This window comes from Hyperolius riggenbachi, chromosome 3 (genome assembly GCF_040937935.1).
Source record: "Hyperolius riggenbachi isolate aHypRig1 chromosome 3, aHypRig1.pri, whole genome shotgun sequence".
Classification (NCBI taxonomy): domain Eukaryota; kingdom Metazoa; phylum Chordata; class Amphibia; order Anura; family Hyperoliidae; genus Hyperolius; species Hyperolius riggenbachi.
Genome location: NC_090648.1, coordinates 90799594 through 90819522, shown reverse-complemented (window position 1 = coordinate 90819522; position 19929 = coordinate 90799594). Strand labels below are relative to the sequence as shown.

Below are 19929 nucleotides of genomic sequence, written 5' to 3'. Positions count from 1 at the left end.
CAGACTGAAAGGGGCAGGCTTTTAGCGATGTTCCCTCTTCTTACCCTCCCATTCCCTCTCCTTACCCGCATAAGTGGGGTGAATGGGGCAGGATAGAGGAGGGAATGGAAGGGAACATCTCGGCAAACCTGCTTCTGTTTGAAAATTTGAAATTTAGCCAAAAGCAGGGCTGTGGAGTCAGAGTCGGAGTAGAAGTCGAGGAATTGGAGTAGGAGTCGAGGAGTCGGAGCAAATTTGAGTACCTGGAGTTGGAGTCGAGGCAATTTTGGATCCCTGGAATCGGAGTTGGAGTCAGATGATTTTTGTTTCAAATCCACAGCCCTGGCAAGGATTAGACTAAAGAGTCAAAGTTGAGGAGTCAGAGTCTGACCCATTTTGGGTACCTGAAGTAGAAGTCGGTGGTTTCACAAAACGAGGAGTCAGAGTCGGATGATTTTTGTACAGACTCCACAGCCCTGGCCAAAAGTTAAATTTTTCTAGGAGCGATTGAGGAGAATGGTGAGAACAAGGTGAAGAACGATCAATGCAAATGTATGTGTATCCAACATGAAAGTACATCTGAGCTTAGCTTAAAGGGACTCCGAGCTCAAAATAAAAACGAAATTGGTACTCACCTGGGGCTTTCTGCAGCCCAGTGTAGGTCGGGAGGTCCCATGGCATCCATCTGGCTCTTCACCCAGGGCCTGGTCAGAAATGGCTCCCCGGCGACACTGGGCCCGAGTGTCGTGTCGTCACGACAGATGTGACGTTTCTGGAAGAGGAGCCAAACACTTGGGCCCAGTGTCGCCGGGGAGCCATTTCTGACCAGGCCCTGGGTGAAGAGCCAGATGGACGCCATGGGACCTCCCGACCTACACTGGGCTGCAGAAAGCCCCAGGTGAGTACCGATTTCATTTTTATTTTGAGCTCGGAGTTCCTTTAAAGAGGAGTTGTAGTGAAAATAATTCATAAAATTGCTAATTTTTTACAATATTAAATTATAAATTATTTAGTCAGTGTTTGCCCATTGTAAAATCTTTCCTCTCCCCAATTTACTGAAATTATCACTGGTGCCGACATCTTTACTTCAGTCAGGTGATCTGTACAGAATGTTCGTAAGGAGATACTGCTTGCTTGGCAGTTGAAAAAAACGTATTTCCCACAAAGCAACGAGATTCACAGACAGCAAACTGTCAGGACCATGGTCATCACACTGTGGGTTTCCCCACAATATCAGCCATACAGAAGCCCCCCCCCCCCCCCCCACACACACACACACACACATTATCTATTTCCAAGCAAGGGTAAACATTTCTCGAGGAAAGAGGGTATTGGCTACTGATTGGGATGAAGTTCAATTCTGGGTTAACATTCCACTTTAAAGGGAACCTGAGGTGAGAGAGATATGGAGGCTGCCATATTTATTCCCTTGTAAACAATGCCAGTTGCAGCCCTTTTGATCTTTGATCTTCTGCATAAGTAGTGGGAGTCAAAACCCTGAAACAAGTATATGGCTAATCCAGTAAAGCTTAAGTCAACTGAGTCAGAGTACCTGATCTGCTGCATGCTTGTTCCAGGGTCTATGGCTAAACATATTCGAGACACAGGATCGGGAGGACTGTCAGGCAACTGGTATTGCTTAAAAAGGAAATAAATATGTCCGTCTCCACATCCCTCTCACGTTGGATTCCCCTTAAGTCCCTCTTAGAAGATATTATATAAACTTATGTGACTCTGCATTCAGCATGAGAAGAGCACGATAGTCCAGGATAGTGAGAAACAGACTCATTGGCGTTGCACAACATAAAAACACACCAACGTTAAACAGCAGGCGTAGTGAAAAGTCGTTTTACCCACATTTTCAATTTCGCAATGTGACACTAGAATGACATTAAGCCCAAGGTGGGGATTAAGCGTGCAGCATTCACCAGCGTACTCACGCACTACGAGACGCACATCTAAGGATAGCCTATAGGCCATTCATATTGAGTTTTACTGTTAGCATTTTAATAACTGACAACTAAAAGAAAAAGAAACTTGTTAGCTGATACTGATTGTTGGTGGGGGAGGGGCACATCGCAGATTCAGAATGGCACGATAATGTAGCCAGTGGCAAAGCCAAGGAGGTATGGGCCCTGGTGCGAGTTTTACATACACCCCCCCCCCCCCCCCCCTTCATCCAACACACTATACAGTGATACGGCACACCAAAATCTGTCAAGGACAACCACAGTGTCAGGGGTGCAAAAGGGGGATGTGGAACAGTTAACGATTATTAATTCTCAAAGCAAGCATCTATAGTAGGGATTATTGCCAGCACAGGACCAATAGAGAGCTAATACTGCGGTTGATGGAGGGCCTCGCGGGGACCCTCTGGCCCAAGGGCCCTGGTGCGGTGCGGTGGTATAACCTCTCCAACCCCTACTGCTACACCACTGAATGCAGCAATACATATTCACCACTGCATTATCTCTGGTAGTAATACTTATAAAGCAGTGATAACATAGTAGTGACACAGCTGCAATACAGTTTACTGAGCTGCTTTCTATCCATCTGGCTCATCTCTCTCCTTTAGGCTTCTTTTACACTGAATCCATTGCAACGGACAATATAGCAGCATGATGCAACAATATTCCTATGGTACACGTACATTGAATGTGGTACGGTAGCACCCAACAAGGTGATGCACTGGCACTTGCATACTTTAGGGGACCCAGGAAACCTCATGGGGAAAAGTCCTTTAATCACAGCACTCTCTAGAGCAGGCCTTCCCAACCCTGTCCTCAAGTACCACCAACAGTGCATGTGTTGTGGTAATCCACAGAGGTAGATAATCAGCTCCCCTGAGACACTAATTACCTCACCTGTGAATGGTTGTGGTTTTCTGCAAGGACAGTGTTGGGCAGTCTTGTTGTACAACACAAAGCACTCTGATTGGCCAAATAGCGTGGGTGTAGTTTACTTCAACCTAGCAGTTTGAGAGGGTGCTGCCCACCCAATCATGTTACAGGAATTTCCCTATGAGGTTTCCTGCTGGGTCCTCTCTAAAGTACACAGACACACACACACACACACACAAACACATATCGCGCTTTTCTCCTGGCGGACGTGCTCTATAGGCAGTAGCAGTGTTAGGGAGACTTGCCAAAAGTCTCCTACTGAATAGGTGCTGGCTTACTGAACAGGCAGAGCTGAGGTTCGAACCCTGGTCTCCTGTGTCAGAGGCTAAACCCTTAACCATTACACTATCCAGCCACTCCTCCTAAAGTAGACTAGCAGCGACACACTTACGGTACAACGTGTGTGTTTACACGTTGCAACTTTTTAGCAGCCCTGCAATACTGTCAATCACACAATATGAAGGGACCCTTAGGCCTGTTTCAGACGGGAGACTGAACTGCGCGCTTGCTGAGCAGTTCAACGTCCTGTCTGTCACCCACAAGTGCAATTCGGGTACAATTTAAATACAGCCGAATTGCAGCAGTAGCAACACCACGTGTCAAACGCTGACACGCGGTGGTGTTAACCGGCAGCATAGGACCGCGACATGTCTACTCTGCGCATGACTGCAACAGCGCTCAGATCTAACTCTATGCTGGGGGTCACCTGTCTAGCGCCAGTACCAAATGCCCAGCCGGTGCGGGAGTACAGCTGACAGGTGATGAATTCACCACCGGTCACTTGCACATCTGAGAAGAGGCCTTGTAGATATGAAAAGGGTATCCGGGTTCACAAAGCAGCAACAACAGTTCTCACTGCTTAAACTTGGTTTGCATAAGTAACTCCATCCTGAAAGCAGCAACAACAGTACAACTCAATGACTTCCTTTATCACTGCTATCATTTCATTGATCATGGTTGTATAAATATCACAATAAATTAGTGCAGAATTGAAGTGAAAGGACCACTAGAAATGCAACGTGAAATTCTACAAGGCAGTTTCTGTTGCTGTACACTGAGCAGAAATCCCCCTGGAAAGTACAAAAACTTTCTGTAGGCTGATACAAGGATTGATACCCATCAGCTCGTTTGATTTAATAATCAGCTATCCGGGAACCATTCTACAGTTTTTAGATCTGATTAGCCGTGTGTAGACAGGTTATCATAATTCCAGTTAAGCATTTTCCCAAGCTCTACAATGAGCGTTAACTCATAAAAGGCTCATACACAGGTTGTTTGCCAGATCCAACTAGTGGATCAATCTGCCCAACAATCGAGCAGGTTGGCACGTGTTTACAAGACTTTTGAACAACTTTGTTGTTTTTGAATGCGGACATGTTGTGAAGTTTGTCGTTTAGCTTGTGCACATAGTATTTAAGTGAGTTGGTTGTGTAATTGGTAGGCGTATGTGTACATACTTGTGATGTAAACAACTTGTTGTGTGGTTGGTCATGTTGTGCATTACGTTGGACGTGTGTATGAGCCTTAACTGATATCAGCTCTAGTATGGCTGACTGGTGAGCGATTGGGTGAACAGCACCCTTTTAAACTTCTAAGTATCAGATCGGTTGCAGTAACAATGCACCCACACTATTCGGAAATTAGAATGCTTCAAGTTGTAGACTTTGCTGTGATTGGAGAAATGTTACCCATGCAAACGCCATGCAAAGTTTTGGCTCAGTCCAGGTGACATTCAAGCTGCTCTAAAGTCATAATCAGTAACTACAGATCGTCAATAAGATGCTAATAATTTCGAGTTAAAGAAAAGTTTATGTTCACGTAAGTTCTCCAATCACAGCAACCTCTACAACTTGAGGAAATTCTAATTGGCTGAATAGCGTGGAGTATTATTATTATTGATTTACAAAGTGCCAAAATATTCCATGGCACTGCACGAAAGTAAAAAACAAACATGGAGAACGTAATACAGACAATGGTATACACAGTGTTCTCCCTAGGCAAGTGATGGCTAACCTTGGCACTCCAGCTGTGACAAAACTACAAATTCCATCATGCCTCTGCCTCCCCGAGTTATGCTTAGAGCTATCAAAGTTAATATTGCAATGCCTCTTGGGACTTGTAGTTCCACCACAGCTGGAGTGCCAAGGTTAGCCATCACTGCCCTAGGCTCTTTTAGGTGGGTGCTCCACCCGGCTAATTTTGATAAGCATCCATCTGTCATTGGCTCACCTCCTCCTATGCTGTAAGCAGAGTTTCGCCGGCCCTGCATTCCCCACCAGGCCACTTTTTCATGCCACCCAGCTGGAAAATAAATTCTGGGGAGAACACTTTACACCAAATATAATTACTACAATCTATTTGAAACCTAGAAGTTCAAGAGGGTGCTATCAATTCAATCACACTGGATCACAAACGACTCTCTAGCTGGGTCACCTAAACCCGGAGCAGTGCTTTTCAGCGCTGCTAGATTTGGGCGCAGCCGGCGCCTCCATAGACTTCAATATGAATCACTCCTATTGAAGCGCTCAGTGAGTAACGTCGGCTCCTTCAGAAGATGGAGCCGAGGTTGCTTAAAAACATAATAATTCGGCCTCCAGCAATCGCTGGAAGCCGAATTATTTCATTCTCCCACTATCCATGGTGGCCTGGAGGGGGAATAGTAATTAAATCGGCCCGGACTTGTGCAGAAGCAGGAACAGCTATATACCGCTGTATCCTGCGCCCAAGTCTACCGGCGCCGATTTCAAATATACTCACCTAAACCATGCCAGCTCCTTTCATGGACCATGTATATTGCAACCATCTCTAGTAAAATAAAATTATGGATCTACCTCCAGGAATTCTGCACCGTGCAAAGCAAGAAACTCGCCTAAAAGTCAGGATTTCAGACCATCTCCATAATCAGGTCAGAAATGAAAAAGGGGAGGGGGAGAAGGGCGTCTCAGACCGGAGCAGTGCTTTTCAGCGCTGCTAGCTTTGGGCGCAGCCAGCGCCGCCATAGACTGTAATGGGAATCAGTCTATAGCGGCGCTCAATGAGGAAGGTCGGCTCCGTCAGAAGACGGAGCCGAAGTTGTTTAAAAAACACAATAATTCGGCCTCCAGCAATAGCTGGAAGCCGAATTATTTCATTCCCCCACCATCCATGTCGGCCTGGAGGGGGAATAGTAATTAAAACGCCCCGGACTTGTGCAGAAGCAGGACCAGCCATTTAACAGCTGGATCCTGCGCCCAAGTCTACCAGCGCCGTATTCAAATGTACGCTCTCAGACCACTGCTATTCTTCAGAGGTCTAGGGCAATCTCTGAACCTCATTTAAAAGCGTTTAAAAGATGACAAATAAGATTCAAAACAAATTCTTATACCTGGCAAGAATTCTGCTACAAATAAAGTAAATGTAAACCACCAATGCAGAAAAGTAAATGAAGTCATCATACAAAGAATTAAAGGGGAGAGTTGTAAGGACTTGATGGATATAGATAAATATAACATATATATATATATATATATATCTGTACTGATAACGGTTTAGTAGTCAGACAAAGGTGTGCTGTCCTCATCTCCCTCTCCCCATCCCGTACAGTCCTATCCCTGTGCACACAGACAGATGTGGCAGGCTTAGCAGCTGCCCCGTTAGTCCGCACTGCTGCCCATAGTGACAGGTGGCACAGTGCCCTCCTCACCCTCTCCTCCCACCGCCCAGCCCGCTGCCTCACCCCAAGCCGGGTCCCGGCGCTCGGTCTTGGTGCATTGCCCCTTTAAGAGCGGCTCCGGTACAAGACGATCCGTCCGGAGACAGGAGACAAGAGGGGGGCTGAGAAACAGACAAGGCGCCGGATAGTGACGTCAGCGGAGACGCCGACGCCGCAGAGACGCCATGTTGGAGGAGGCAAGTAGGCGTGGCCACTGAGTTAAGCTTGGGGACTCGGGAGTTGTTGGGCTTGAAAAAGCGTTAACCTGTGCATGGTCGCAGCTCCTAGGAAGCAGACATAAGACTCTGGGCATATAAAGCACGCTTTTAAGCTGAATAATGTGTCCTATTCTTTCTTGGTTTGAACTGAGTCTATTGCATTGAAGTGGACAATGGTCAACACAGCAGAGACGTGCAAAAACATGCTTACTGATTCATGGGTCCTTTGGAATACATGCATTGCATATTTGTGCACCTTGGTGCAACAACTGTGTACATTTTGTTCCATACAACTGATACACTAGGCACACAACTTGAGTCTGTCAACACATAGAATATTTGCTTTTCTGTACTTTTTAACGGATCTATTGCTGCTAATCATCATGTTTGATTCACTAAACTGTGATAACTCAATTATCACAAGTTATGAAAAATATCACACCTTATGAAAAAATATCGAACCTTATCAAAATTAACATGCCTTATCAGAGTAGCATGGCAACAGCTATGAACCCGCAGGGGCTCTGGGAGGCACGAGCCAGTGGTGTAGCTAAGGAGCTGTAGGCCCCGATGCAAGTTTTACAATGGGGCCCCCAAAGCACTCTATACATAACAATTGATACGGCGCACCAAAACCTGCCAATGGCAACTATAGTGTCAGAAGTGCAAAAGGGGATGGGGAACAGTTTGTTAATGATTACCAGTATTCAAAGTATCTATAGAAGTGATTATTACCAGCACAGGACCAATAGAGAGCTAATATGGTAGTTGAGGGAGGGCCCTCCGGGGCCCCTCTGGCCCAAGGGCCCTGATACGGTCGCTACCTCTGCACCCCCTATTGCTACGCCCTTGACGAGTGCCATTGCCAATTAGCAGGCATAAGTTCGTAGCGCTGTCCATTGGTTGTTACAATAAAAAATGTCAGTTAAATATATAGGAGACACGCACAGTGATATTTGAGAAGTGAAATGAAGTTTATTGGATTTACAGAAAGTGTGCAATAATTGTTTAAACAAAATTAGGCAGGTGCATAAATGTGGGCACCACAAAAAAAATGAAATCAATATTTAGTAGATCCTCCTTTTGAGAAATTACAGCCTCTAAACGCTTCCTGTAGGTTCCAATGAGAGTCTGGTTGGAGGTAATTTGGACCATTCCTCTTTACAAAACATCTCTAGTTCATTCAGATTTGATGGCTTCCGAGCATGGACAGCTCTCTTTAACTCACACCACAGATTTTCAATTATATTCAGGTCTGAGGACTGAGATGGCCATTCCAGAACGCTGTACTTGTTCCTATGCATGAATGCCTTAGTGGATTTTGAGCAGTGTTTAGGGTCGTTGTCTTGTTAAAAGATCAAGCCCTGACGCAGCTTCAGCTTTGTCACTAATTCCTGGACACTGGTCTCCAGAATTTGCCGATACTGAGGGGAATCCATGCGTCCCTCAACTTTGACAAGATTCTCAGTCCCTGCACTGGCCACACAGCCCCACAGCATGATGGTACCACCCCCATATTTTACTGTAGGTAGCAGTTGTTTTTCTTGGAATGCTGTGTTGCTTTTCCTCCATGCATAACACCTCTTGTTATGCCCAAATAACCCAATTTTAGTTTCATCAGTCCACAGTACCTTAGTCCAAAATGGAGCTGGCTTGTCCAAATGTGCTTTAGCATACCTCAAATGGCTCTGTATGTACTGTGGGTGGAGAAAAGGCTTCTTTTACATCACTCTCGCATACAGCATCTCCGTCTGTAAAGTGTGCTGAATGGTTGAATGATGCACAGTGACTCCATCTGCAGCAAGATGATGTTGTTGGTCTTTGGTACTGGTCTGTAGGTTGACTCTGACTGTTATCAGCATTCAATGCTTCTGTTTATCCGAGATTTTTCTTGGTCTGCCACTTCGAGCCTTAACTTGAGCTGAGTCTGTGGTCTTCCATTTCCTCAATATGTTCCTAACTGTGGAAACAGACAGCTGAAATCTCTGAGACAGCTGTCTGTATCCTTCCCCTAAACCATGATGGTGAACAATCTTTGTCTTCAGGTCATTTGAGAGTTGTTTTGAGATCCCCATGTTGCTACTCTTCAGAGAACATTAAAAGAGGAGGGAAACATACAATTGACCCCCTTAAATACTCTTTTTCATAATTGGATTAACCTGTGTATGTGGGTCAGAGGTCACTGAGCTTACCAAGGCAATTTGAGTTACATAGGACAACTTGGAGAAGGGTAGGCCGGCACTCAGAATGAACTGTGATGACAGTGTTGGCAGCTGTATTGATGGACTAACTCCAGCAAACACTACGTGCTCAAGACAAAAGTAGATACATGGCATCAACATATGGGAGGAGACAGTAGTAATGTCTGGCACTGTAGTTTAATATAAAAGCAGCAGGTGTACAGCAGTGACAAAAAACGTCCATGAACAACATGTACAAGATGTGGTACAAGATGTAGTATCGTGCACGTTAGGCCTCCGAGGAAGAAAGGCACACCCCAAGCGAAACGGTCGTAAGGCCGTGCACCCACTGGCGCCCACAGTGCCTCCCACACCCAGCAACAAGCACGATAAGTACTACATCTTGTACCACATCTTGTACATGTTGTTCATGGACGTTTTTTGTCACTGCTGTACACCTGCTGCTTTTATATTAAACTACAGTGCCAGACATCACTACTGTCTCCTCCCATATGTTGATGCAATTTGAGTTACAATAATTAGTTCTGAAGGTTTTGGAATCAATAAAATGACAATGCCCAAATTTATGCACCTGCCTAATTTTATTTAAACAATTATTGCACACTTTCTGTAAATCCAATAAACTTAATTTCACTTCTCAAATATCACTGTGTGTGTCTCCTATATGATATACTCGCTGATTGCCCAGCGTTGCCCGGGTATGTATCTGGCTGGTTTTGCCTCCACCCACTTTTTCTAACCCTAACACACAATTACTCAATTACTCAATGACCTAGTTTGTGAACCTTGTGGTCCTTGGCATCAATAATTTGCATTGAAATTAAACAAATCTAATTGGCTGGGGCTCCACACCCTTTTATGAATTTGAACTCCAGTCAACTAATGACCAACTGTACCAGGTTTGAGGCTTGTACCATTACCAGTGCAAAAATGGCAGCAATTAAATATTCCCCTTGAAAAGCAATAGGTGAATTTTGATTTGCTTTTCTAGGCTCCACCCACTTTTTTGAAAATTAATCCCAGTCACCCAGCAGTGACCAACTGTACAAAGTTTGAGAACCCTACCATTAACAGTGTAAGAATGGCTGCAGTTTAAATTTTCCCAGTGAAATTTGTATTTGTCTCCACCCACTGATAAACCGGCGTTGCCCGGGTATGTATTTGGCTGGGGTTGGCTGCATCCACTTTTAATACCCCTTACATACAATTACTAAGTTTGTTGGCTTTGTGGTGTTTCGCATCAATAATTTGCATTGAAATGAAACAAATCTGATTGTCTATTTGTGGCTCCACCAACCTTTTCTGAATTTGAACCCCAGTCACCCAATGACCAACTGTACCAGGTTTGAGGCTTGTGCCATTAACAGTGCAAGGAGAGCAGCAATGAAATATTCCTTTTGAAAATCAATACGTGAATTTTGATTGGCTTTTGTAGGCTCCACCCACTTTTCTAAATATTAATTCCAGTCACCCACTGACCATCTGTGCAAAGTTTTAGTACCCTACTGTTAACAGTGTTAGAATGGCTGCATTTTACATTTTCCTAGTGAAATTTGTATTTGTCTCCGCCCACTGATGACCCGCCATTGCCTGAGTATGAATTTGGCTGGTGTTGGCTGCGGCCACTTTTTCTAACCCTAACACACATTTCCTCAATGACCAAGTTTGTGAGCTTTGCGGTCTTTAGCATCAATAATTTGCATTCAAAAATTTGTTTGGCTATTTGTGGCTCCACCCCTTTTCTGAATTTAAACCCCAGTCACCCAATGACCAACTGTACCAAGTTTGAGGCTTGTGCTATTCACAGTGCAAGAATGGCCGCAATGAAATATTCCCCTTGAAATCAATAGGTGAATTTTGATTGGCTTTTGTAGGCTCCACCCATTTTTCAGAATATTAATCCCAGTCACCCAGTGACCAACTGTGCAAAGTTTGAGAACCTTACCATTTACAGTGCAAGAATGGCTGCAGTTTACATTTTCCCACTGAAATTTGTATTTGTCTCTGGCCACCTTTTGGTTATGGGAATAAAAAGTATCCTATATGTTATTCCAGGTAATGTGCTATGAGTGTGCCAAATTTCATTCAAATCCGTTCAGCGGTTTTTGCGTGATCGAGTAACAAACATTCAAACTTTCCCATTTTTAATATTAGTAGGATTTAACTGACATTTTGTATCATAAAAACTAACGATTCATACAGGAAAATCATGACAATTAAAAAGGTTGCCCAAATTTTCGCATCCTACTCTATGCAAATATTTTATATGCTGTACATAATAGAGATATCCCCGATAAATTTTACACTGTCTTTTGTCTCCATTTTTGTAAACCGGACATATGATACATTTCTTCCTGTCTTCTGGCATAATCGGTCCACACCTTAAAGAGAAACTCCGACCAAGAATTGAACTTTATCCCAATCAGTAGCTGATACCCACTTTTACATGAAAAATATAATGATTTTCACAAACAGACCATCAGGGGGCGCTGTATGACTGATTTTGTGCTGAAACCCCTCCCACAAGAGGCTCTGGTACCGTATGGTACTCTGGGCAAACTGCCACAATGTAACAATGACACACACAGGAAATGGCTGTTTATAGCTGTCTGTTAAAGCCAGAACATCTACATAATCTGCCCACAGTAACAATGTCACCATGTAATACATGTCAGAATGTGAATCTGGGAGAGGAAAGATTTTACAATGAGCAAACTCTGACTAAATCATGTATACATAATTATTGTAAAAATTAAGCACCTTTTTATATTAAATTATTTTCACTGGAGTTCCTCTTTAAAGAGAATCTGTACTCTAATATTCTTACACTAAAAAGCATACCATTCTATTCCTTATTTTCTCCTGGGCCCCTCTGTGCTGTTTCTGCCTCTCCCTGCTGCAATCCTCGCTTGTAATTAACAGTTTTAGGCAGTGTTTACAAACAAACTAACCAGCTTCTGATAGGCTCACATAAGCAGAGTGTGTGAGTCATACAGAGTGTGCAGGGGGCCTGCAGAGGGTGTGTATCGCTTCTATCCAATCACAAGCAGCCCTGCACATTCCACACATTCAAGCCTTAGCCCGACAGACACTACAGAGGAAAGGAGATAAGATTTATTACAGAGACAGTGCAATTAGGAAAGGCTGCAGTAAGCCAGAGCACATTAGAACAGGCATAGAAACTTATAGGATAGAATAACTAAGGCTGAAAAATTTGTTACAGAGTCTCTTTAACTATTAGCTCAAATAGATATGTTTTTATTTCGGCACCTCCTTGTTTACAGAGCTCAGATGGAATAGCATCAGAACCCGGCACTTTGTTATTTTTCAGTGCCTTGATAGCTTGGTCAATTTCTTCCAACAATTGTGGTTCTATTGCGGGACTATCATGTAGAACTTCTTGGTTCTCCTCCTGTAGTGATTGTTGATTTAATGGATTAGGATCAGTGATTTCCGATGTTCCTAGAAATTCTTGGAAATAGTTCTTCCATATCTTTTTACATTTTCTACTTCACTGACGATTTGGCTGTCTATTCCTCTGCAAAGGTTGATGTGTGGTTTATATCTCTCCCTTAGTCCTTTTAAAAATGTATATGCTCCTCTAACCTCATGTTTTTTAAAATGTTCTTCCATTTGCTTAAAAGGGAACGTCAGCCTAAACAAACATACAAACATACTAAGTTGCATTAGTTATGTGAATTAAAATACGTAATATAATCTCTTACCCACCCTGTTTTAAAAGAACAGGCAAATGTTTGTGATTTCATGGTGCAGCCATCTTTTTCATGGGGGCAGCCATCTTTTTGGTTGAAAGGAGGTGACAGGGAGCATGAGACACAGGGCTGTGTCCTAATCACCCCTCCCAGCTGAGTGGCTTGCCTTCAAATCTCAAATTAAAAATTAAAAAAAGCAAATTTGTGCCAAAACAGCAGAACGAGAACACCAACATCAGATATCCCATCATGCTTTGCACAGAACCAGTGGAAAAATGCCAGGGCAATTTTTTTCTGTGCAAATAAAAATGAGGCTTGTATAAGAGAAACAAAGTTCTGATGCTGTGAAACTGTTAAAGAAACACCAAGCCTTTTCAGTGCTGCTGAGTAGATTTTTAGTCTGGAGCTTCATTTTAAGCTGTTTATTCTCGTATCTCAGTTTCTTTTTCTGCATATCTAATTGGCCCTTTTTTCTGGATTCTTCAAACGCCTCTTTTCTGTCTCTAGTCCTTCTATGGGGACTATCCTTCTTTTATGAGGAATGCAGGAAAGCAATAGATCTTAGAAACAGAGTTTAATACTGCCTTAAAATTAACCCCCTTACCTCCCCCCACTCTCCCATAGTTACCAAAATAAAACACACACACACACACACACACACACACACACACACACACACACATATATATATATATATATATATATATATATATATATATATATATATATATATATATATATATATGGAATATATAATGACATTTAGAAAAATACATAAATTCCTTAGGGACTCAACTATTTTAATATGTATGTCATAGGGGTATATTACAATATATTACTTATAATAAGTGACGGGCTCAAAACTGAAAAATACACCTGTATTTCCAAATAAAATATTGTTGCCATACATTGTACTAGGGACATATTTTAAATGTTGTAATAATCTGAAAAAATGGGCAAATAAAATGTGTGGGTTTTATCCACAGCAGCACGTTTTGTTTTAAAACTATAATGGCCAAAAACTGAGAAATAATTATTGTTTTCTTATTATCCCCATTAAAATGCAGTCAGAATAAAATCAGAATCAGAATCTTAGTAAAAAGTACCACTCAAAGAAAGCCTAATTGGTTGTGAAAAAACAAGATGTAGATCATTTCATTGTGATAAGTATTGATAAAGTTTTTGGTGAATGAAATGGAGGAGTGCTGAAACATGAAAATTGCTCTGGTCGATAAAGGGAAAAACCCCTTAGTGATGAACTAGTTAACATTTTATACAGCAGTGGTGCCCACACTTTTTCGTCTCGTTAGCTACTTTAAAGTTTGCTGAGTCTTGGAGATCTACCAACATTTCAAATGTTGCAGAATCTTCCCCCCCCCCCCCCCCATCATGAACAGCACCCAGGTACAAGTGCCTCCAGTATAGATAGCTAGGTATAGGTCCATTCAGTATAGGTAGCGAGGTATAGGTCCCTTATTTATAGGTAGCCAGGTATATGTGTGTTCAGTGTAGGTATCCAGGTATATGTGCCGTCAGTGTAGGTAGCCAGGTATATGTGCCTTCAGTGTAGGTAGCCAGGTATATGTGCCTTCAGTGTAGGTAGCCAGGTATATGTGACTTCAGTGTAGGTAGCCAGGTATATGTGCCTTCAGTGTAGGTATCCAGGTATATGTGCCTTCAGTGTAGGTAGCCAGGTATATGTGACTTCAGTGTAGGTAGCCAGGTATATGTGACTTCAGTGTAGGTAGCCAGGTATTTGTGACTTCAGTGTAGGTAGCCAGGTATTTGTGACTTCAGTGTAGGTAGCCAGGTATATGTGCCTTCAGTGTAGGTAGCCAGGTATATGTGCCTTCAGTGTAGGTAGCCAGGTATATGTGACTTCAGTGTAGGTAGCCAGGTATATGTGACTTCAGTGTAGGTAGCCAGGTATATGTGCCTTCAGTGTAGGTATCCAGGTATATGTGCCTTCAGTGTAGGTAGCCAGGTATATGTGACTTCAGTGTAGGTAGCCAGGTATATGTAACATGCCTTCAGTGTAGGTAGCCAGGTATATGTGACTTCAGTGTAGGTAGCCAGGTATATGTGACTTCAGTGTAGGTAGCCAGGTATATGTGCCTTCAGTGTAGGTAGCCAGGTATATGTGCCTTCAGCGTAGGTAGTCAGGTATATGTGACTTCAGTGTAGGTAGCCAGGTATATGTGCCTTCAGAGTAGGTAGCCAGGTATATGTGCCTTCAGTGTAGGTAGCCAGGTATATGTGTGTTCAGTGTAGGTAGCCAGGTATATGTGCCTTCAGTGTAGATAGCCAGGTATATGTGACTTCAGTGTAGGTAGCCAGGTATATGTGACTTCAGTGTAGGTAGCCAGGTATATGTGACTTCAGTGTAGGTAGCCAGGTATATGTGCCTTCAGTGTAGGTAGCCAGGTATATGTGCCTTCAGTGTAGGTAGCCAGGTATATGTGCCTTCAGTGTAGGTAGCCAGGTATATGTGTGTTCAGTGTAGGTAGCCAGGTATATGTGTGTTCAGTGTAGGTAGCCAGGTATATGTGACTTCAGTGTAGGTAGCCAGGTATATGTGACTTCAGTGTAGGTAGCCAGGTATATGTGACTTCAGTGTTGGTAGCCAGGTATATGTGCCTTCAGTGTAGGTAGCCAGGTATATGTGCCTTCAGCGTAGGTAGCCAGGTATATGTGCCTTCAGTGTAGGTAGCCAGGTATATGTGTGTTCAGTGTAGGTAGCCAGATATATGTGCCTTCAGTGTAGGTAGCCAGGTATATGTGCCTTCAGCGTAGGTAGCCAGGTATATGTGACTTCAGTGTAGGTAGCCAGGTATATGTGACTTCAGTGTAGGTAGCCAGGTATATGTGACTTCAGTGTAGGTAGCCAGGTATATGTGACTTCAGTGTAGGTAGCCAGGTATATGTGACTTTCAGTGTAGGTAGCCAGGTAAATGTGACTTTCAGTGTAGGTAGCCAGGTATATGTGACTTCCGTGTAGGTAGCCAGGTATATGTGACTTCCGTGTAGGTAGCCAGGTATATGTGACTTCCGTGTAGGTAGCCAGGTATATGTGACTTCCGTGTAGGTAGCCAGGTATATGTAACTTCCGTGTAGGTAGCCAGGTATATGTAACATGCCTTCAGTATAGGTAGTAAGGTATAGATGCCACTTACCTCCCTCCAGCGGCGGTGTCTGGGGCTTATCCTGGTACTTCCTCCTTCTGCCGCGGCTAACTGGAGGGCGGATAAGCAGCGGCGGCTGAGGGAAAGTTCCCGGAGGGCAGCGTGCGTGGATGCGTTGTGCCCAGCGACTCCCCCAGCCATGACGTTGCGGACGCACCGCCTCTCTCCTCCACTGCTTCCATATTGGCCGGCAGCAGAATTTGATGGGACGCGGCCGCGATCTACCAAATAGGCGGTCGCGATCTGTCGGTAGATCACGATCAACCTATTGGGCACCCAAGCTATACAGGAACAATGTCTGAAGAAGGCTTATTAACTGACAGCTAACTTTTTGTTTACCTCAAAGTTAGCAAATAAATGGTATCATCCTGATTCAAAACTTCTTGCTTTTACTGATGGCTAACATGGTAACTCTACTGCCTCTAGAATAGATGCAGAGGAGTAGCTATGGGTGGGCAGGGGGACCTGTCCCTGGGCGCAGCCCTGTGAAGGCACTCAGCACCCCCACATATGTGATGTGAGAGGCAGCTTGTTGGCCGCCTGAAGTGCCACCTATTCTCTCCCTCCCTCTGCAGAGAAGTGAGTAAATGTTAATAACACCAGAAGCAGGGGCGTAACTAGAAGTCCCCGGGCCCCCTTGCAAGAATTTGAGCGGGCCCTCCCACCCCACCGCTCATGGCCGTTTTGGGGGGGCAGGAGGGGTCGCAGCATGAGGGGAGAGCTTTGCACATCAGCGGGGAGGGGGGGGGCAGTCCCCCCTCCTCCCTCACCTCGAGCTCTCCCCTCTGCGCTCCCCTCCTGCATATATCTAAGTGTCAGTAGCGGCGGCGGCAGCAGCAGCTATAATTACCTCCATTCACCACTGGAGGTCTCTGATCTGCAAGGGCTTCACATTACTTCCTGAAAAGGAAGTAATGTGAAGCCCTTGCAGATCGGCAACCTCCGGTGGTGAATGGAGGTAATTATAGCTGCTGCCGCTGCTGACATTTAGATATATGCAGGAGGGGAGCGCAGAGGGGAAAGCCCGAGGTGAGGGAGGCGGATGACTATCCCCCCTCCCCGCTGATGTGCAAAGCTCTCTCCTCATGCTGCGACCACTCCTGCCCCCCAAAACGGCCATAACCGCCCCCCCCCCCCCCCCTGTTGTTACGCCAGTGACCAGAAGACTCACCGACCCAGGCGTTCCTGCAAAGACCTCATCTCTCCTCTGTTACGAAGAAGCATGGCCGGTTCTAGACTTTTTGCTACCTGACGCAAACTTGTGACGATTCTCCCCCGCCCCCAATTTGGAATGACCACCTAGCGCTCAACAATTTTCTCTACCTCATTTAATGTTCTCACATGACATGCTATAGCGCAACACCATAGCACACTGGCTGGCTGTGAGTCTGTGACAAACAAACTGCTCACCCTCAGCCACTGCATTCCACCTCAGTCAGGACAGCAGTGCCATCTCCTCCCTTCTGCTGTGCAAGGCAAATGAAACACTGCTGCTCTCCTGCTTCCCCCGCCTCTCTCACTGTCAGACTCCCCACACAGCACAACAAGCTGCTTTTTCCCAATGATGACCTCTTCATCTCGCTCGCCCTCCTCTCGCTTCTCATCCTACTCTGACTGCATGCTGTAAGTGTAAACACAATACAAACGTGCCACCCCTGTAATTTCTGCTGCCTGATGCAAATGGTTCACTTTGCTTCATGAGAGAACCGCCCTTGCCAAGGAGAAGACATTGGGCACGCTGCAGAGGACAGATGATGGCATCGCTGGAACATTGGAGCCAGTGAGTCTTTTGCTGTTGCGTCTGGCATCTGTAGGGGGGCACACTGGCTATCTGAACGGGGGAATGGGGCACATTTGGCTATCTAAACAGTATTTGTACATTTGGCTTCACCCATGACCATGCCTATATTCTGATACATGGGCACTCCATTTTTTTTTTGATGGGGCGGCACAAAAACTTTTTTGTCCCTGGGTGCTGGAAACCCTAGCTACTTCTCTGAATGGATAGACCCAAGTATTCCTGTGCCTGTTTTCACAGAGTCTGGAATTCTCTATTAGACCTCTCCAACGTAAAGAACCAACCTGCACAATTTTGTTCAGGCAGCAGATAAACTTGCCATGCAAGCCAATAGAATGGCATGTACAGTGGGATGCGAAAGTTTGGGCAACCTTGTTAATTTTCATGATTTTCCTGTATAAATCGTTGGTTGTTATGATAAAATATGTCAGTTAATATATATCATATAGGAGACACACACAATAATATTTGAGAAGTGAAATTAAGTTTATTGGATTTACAGAAAGTGTGCAATAATTGTTTAAATAAAATTAGGCAGGTGCATAAATTTGTCATTTTATTGATTCCAAAACCTTTAGAACTAATTATTGGAACTCAAATTGGCTTGGTAAGCTCTGTGACCACTGAACTACAGACACAGGTGAATCCAATTATGAGAAAGAGGGGGTCAATTGTAATGTTCCCTCCTCTTTTAATTTTCTCTGAAGAGTAGCAACATAGGGGTCTTACAACAACTCTCAAGTGACCTGAAGACAAAGATTGTTCACCACCATGGTTTAGAGGAAGGATACAGAAAGCTGTCTCAGAGATTCCAGCTGTCTGTTTCCACAGTTAGGAACATATTGAGGAAATGGAAGACCACAGGCTATGTTCAAGTTAAGGCTTGAAGTGGCATACCAAGAAAAATCTCGAATAGACAGAAGCAACAAATGGTGAGAGCAGTCCGAGTCAGACCACAGACCAAGACCAAAGACCTATGACATAATTTTGCTGCAGATGGAGTCACTGTGCATCATTAAACCATTCGGCACACTTTACACAGGGAGATGCTGTATGCGAGAGTGATGCAGAGGAAGCCTTTTCTTAGCCCACAGCACAAACAGAGCCGCTTGAGGTATGCTAAAGCACATTTGAACAAGCCAGCTTTATTTTGGAATAAGGTGCTGTGGACTGATGAAACCAAAATTGATTTATTTGGGCATAGCAAGGGGCGTTATGCATGGAGAAAAAAGAACATGGTATTCCAAGAAAACCACCTGCTACCTAAAGTAAAATATGGTGGTGGTTCCATCATGCTGTGGGGTTGTTTGGCCAGTGCAGGGACTGGGAATGTTGTCAAGGTTGAGGGACGCATGGATTCCACTTAGTATCAGCAGATTCTGGAGACCAATGTCCAGGAATCGGTGACAAAGCTGAAGCTGTGCCGGGGCTGGATCTTTTAACAAGACAACGATCCTAAACACTGCTCAAAATCCACTAAGGCATTCATGCAGAGGAACAAGTACAACGTTTGGGAATGGCCATCTCAGTCCCCAGGCATGAATATAATTGGAAATCTGTGGTGTGAGTTAAAGAGAGCTGTCCATGCTTGGAAGCCATCAAACCTGAATGAACTAGAGATTGTAATGAATGGTAGCGAGGCAGCTGCGGCGAATAGAGCTACCGCCGCAACTGCCTCTGCCTTTCGGCTTGTAAATGTTCCCGCACCTCGGACGGCTCACGCACCTCGGACGGACATCTCTGTGGGACATAGGGTCGCATTAGCGCGTGCGTGCGCTCATAGACAGGACCTTTATGCGGGGAGGAGGCGAGTCAGCTGACCTGCGGGTCGGCTGACGTCAGAGGGCACGCTCGCCATCGCTGATTGGTGAAACTATAGGGGCGTGCCTCAGGGATGCCTCAGCGTACTTAAGCACAGCAGGTTCATTCACAACTTGTCTGCTGTTGTGAATACTTCGTGTTAGTGCTCAGACCTTTGATAACTATAATTATAATTCATTGAAAACTGTATTATTATCTGTGTATAACTCTGGCTCGTTCTGACTACTCCTTTGCTCAACGCTTCTGTACTTCTGCCCATCTGATCTAGTTGCCGACTCTGCCTGTTTATCTTTCTGCCTCTGCCTCCTGATTCTGTACTTTGTCTGCCTGTCTGTTGCCAACCCGATTTGTCTGACCACTCTACTCTCACCAGTGAGCCCTTGTCACTGGTGAGGAGCTCATTGTACTATAGTACCCACCAGCTCC

At 44.5% G+C, this 19929-nt stretch overlaps 1 protein-coding gene and 1 long non-coding RNA gene across 8 annotated transcripts in view; one reads left to right on the top strand and one right to left on the bottom strand.

Moving 5' to 3' along the window:
- WIZ (WIZ zinc finger) overlaps positions 1 to 6740 on the bottom strand; it is a 130128-nt gene extending 123388 nt beyond the window's left edge. For 6 of the 7 annotated variants that reach the window (XM_068274556.1, XM_068274562.1, XM_068274559.1 and 3 more), the window contains exon 1: positions 6595 to 6739. The gene's annotated coding sequence lies outside the window, so the exon portion shown is untranslated. Of the gene's footprint in view, positions 1 to 6594 lie in introns of all 7 variants that reach the window. The other variant, XM_068274560.1, reaches the window with a different exon arrangement.
- Positions 6560 to 19929, top strand: part of LOC137562828 (uncharacterized) — a 61128-nt gene continuing 47758 nt past the window's right edge. The window contains exon 1 of the long non-coding RNA XR_011030198.1: positions 6560 to 6767. This is a non-coding gene — a long non-coding RNA (uncharacterized lncRNA). The remainder of the gene's footprint in view (positions 6768 to 19929) is intronic.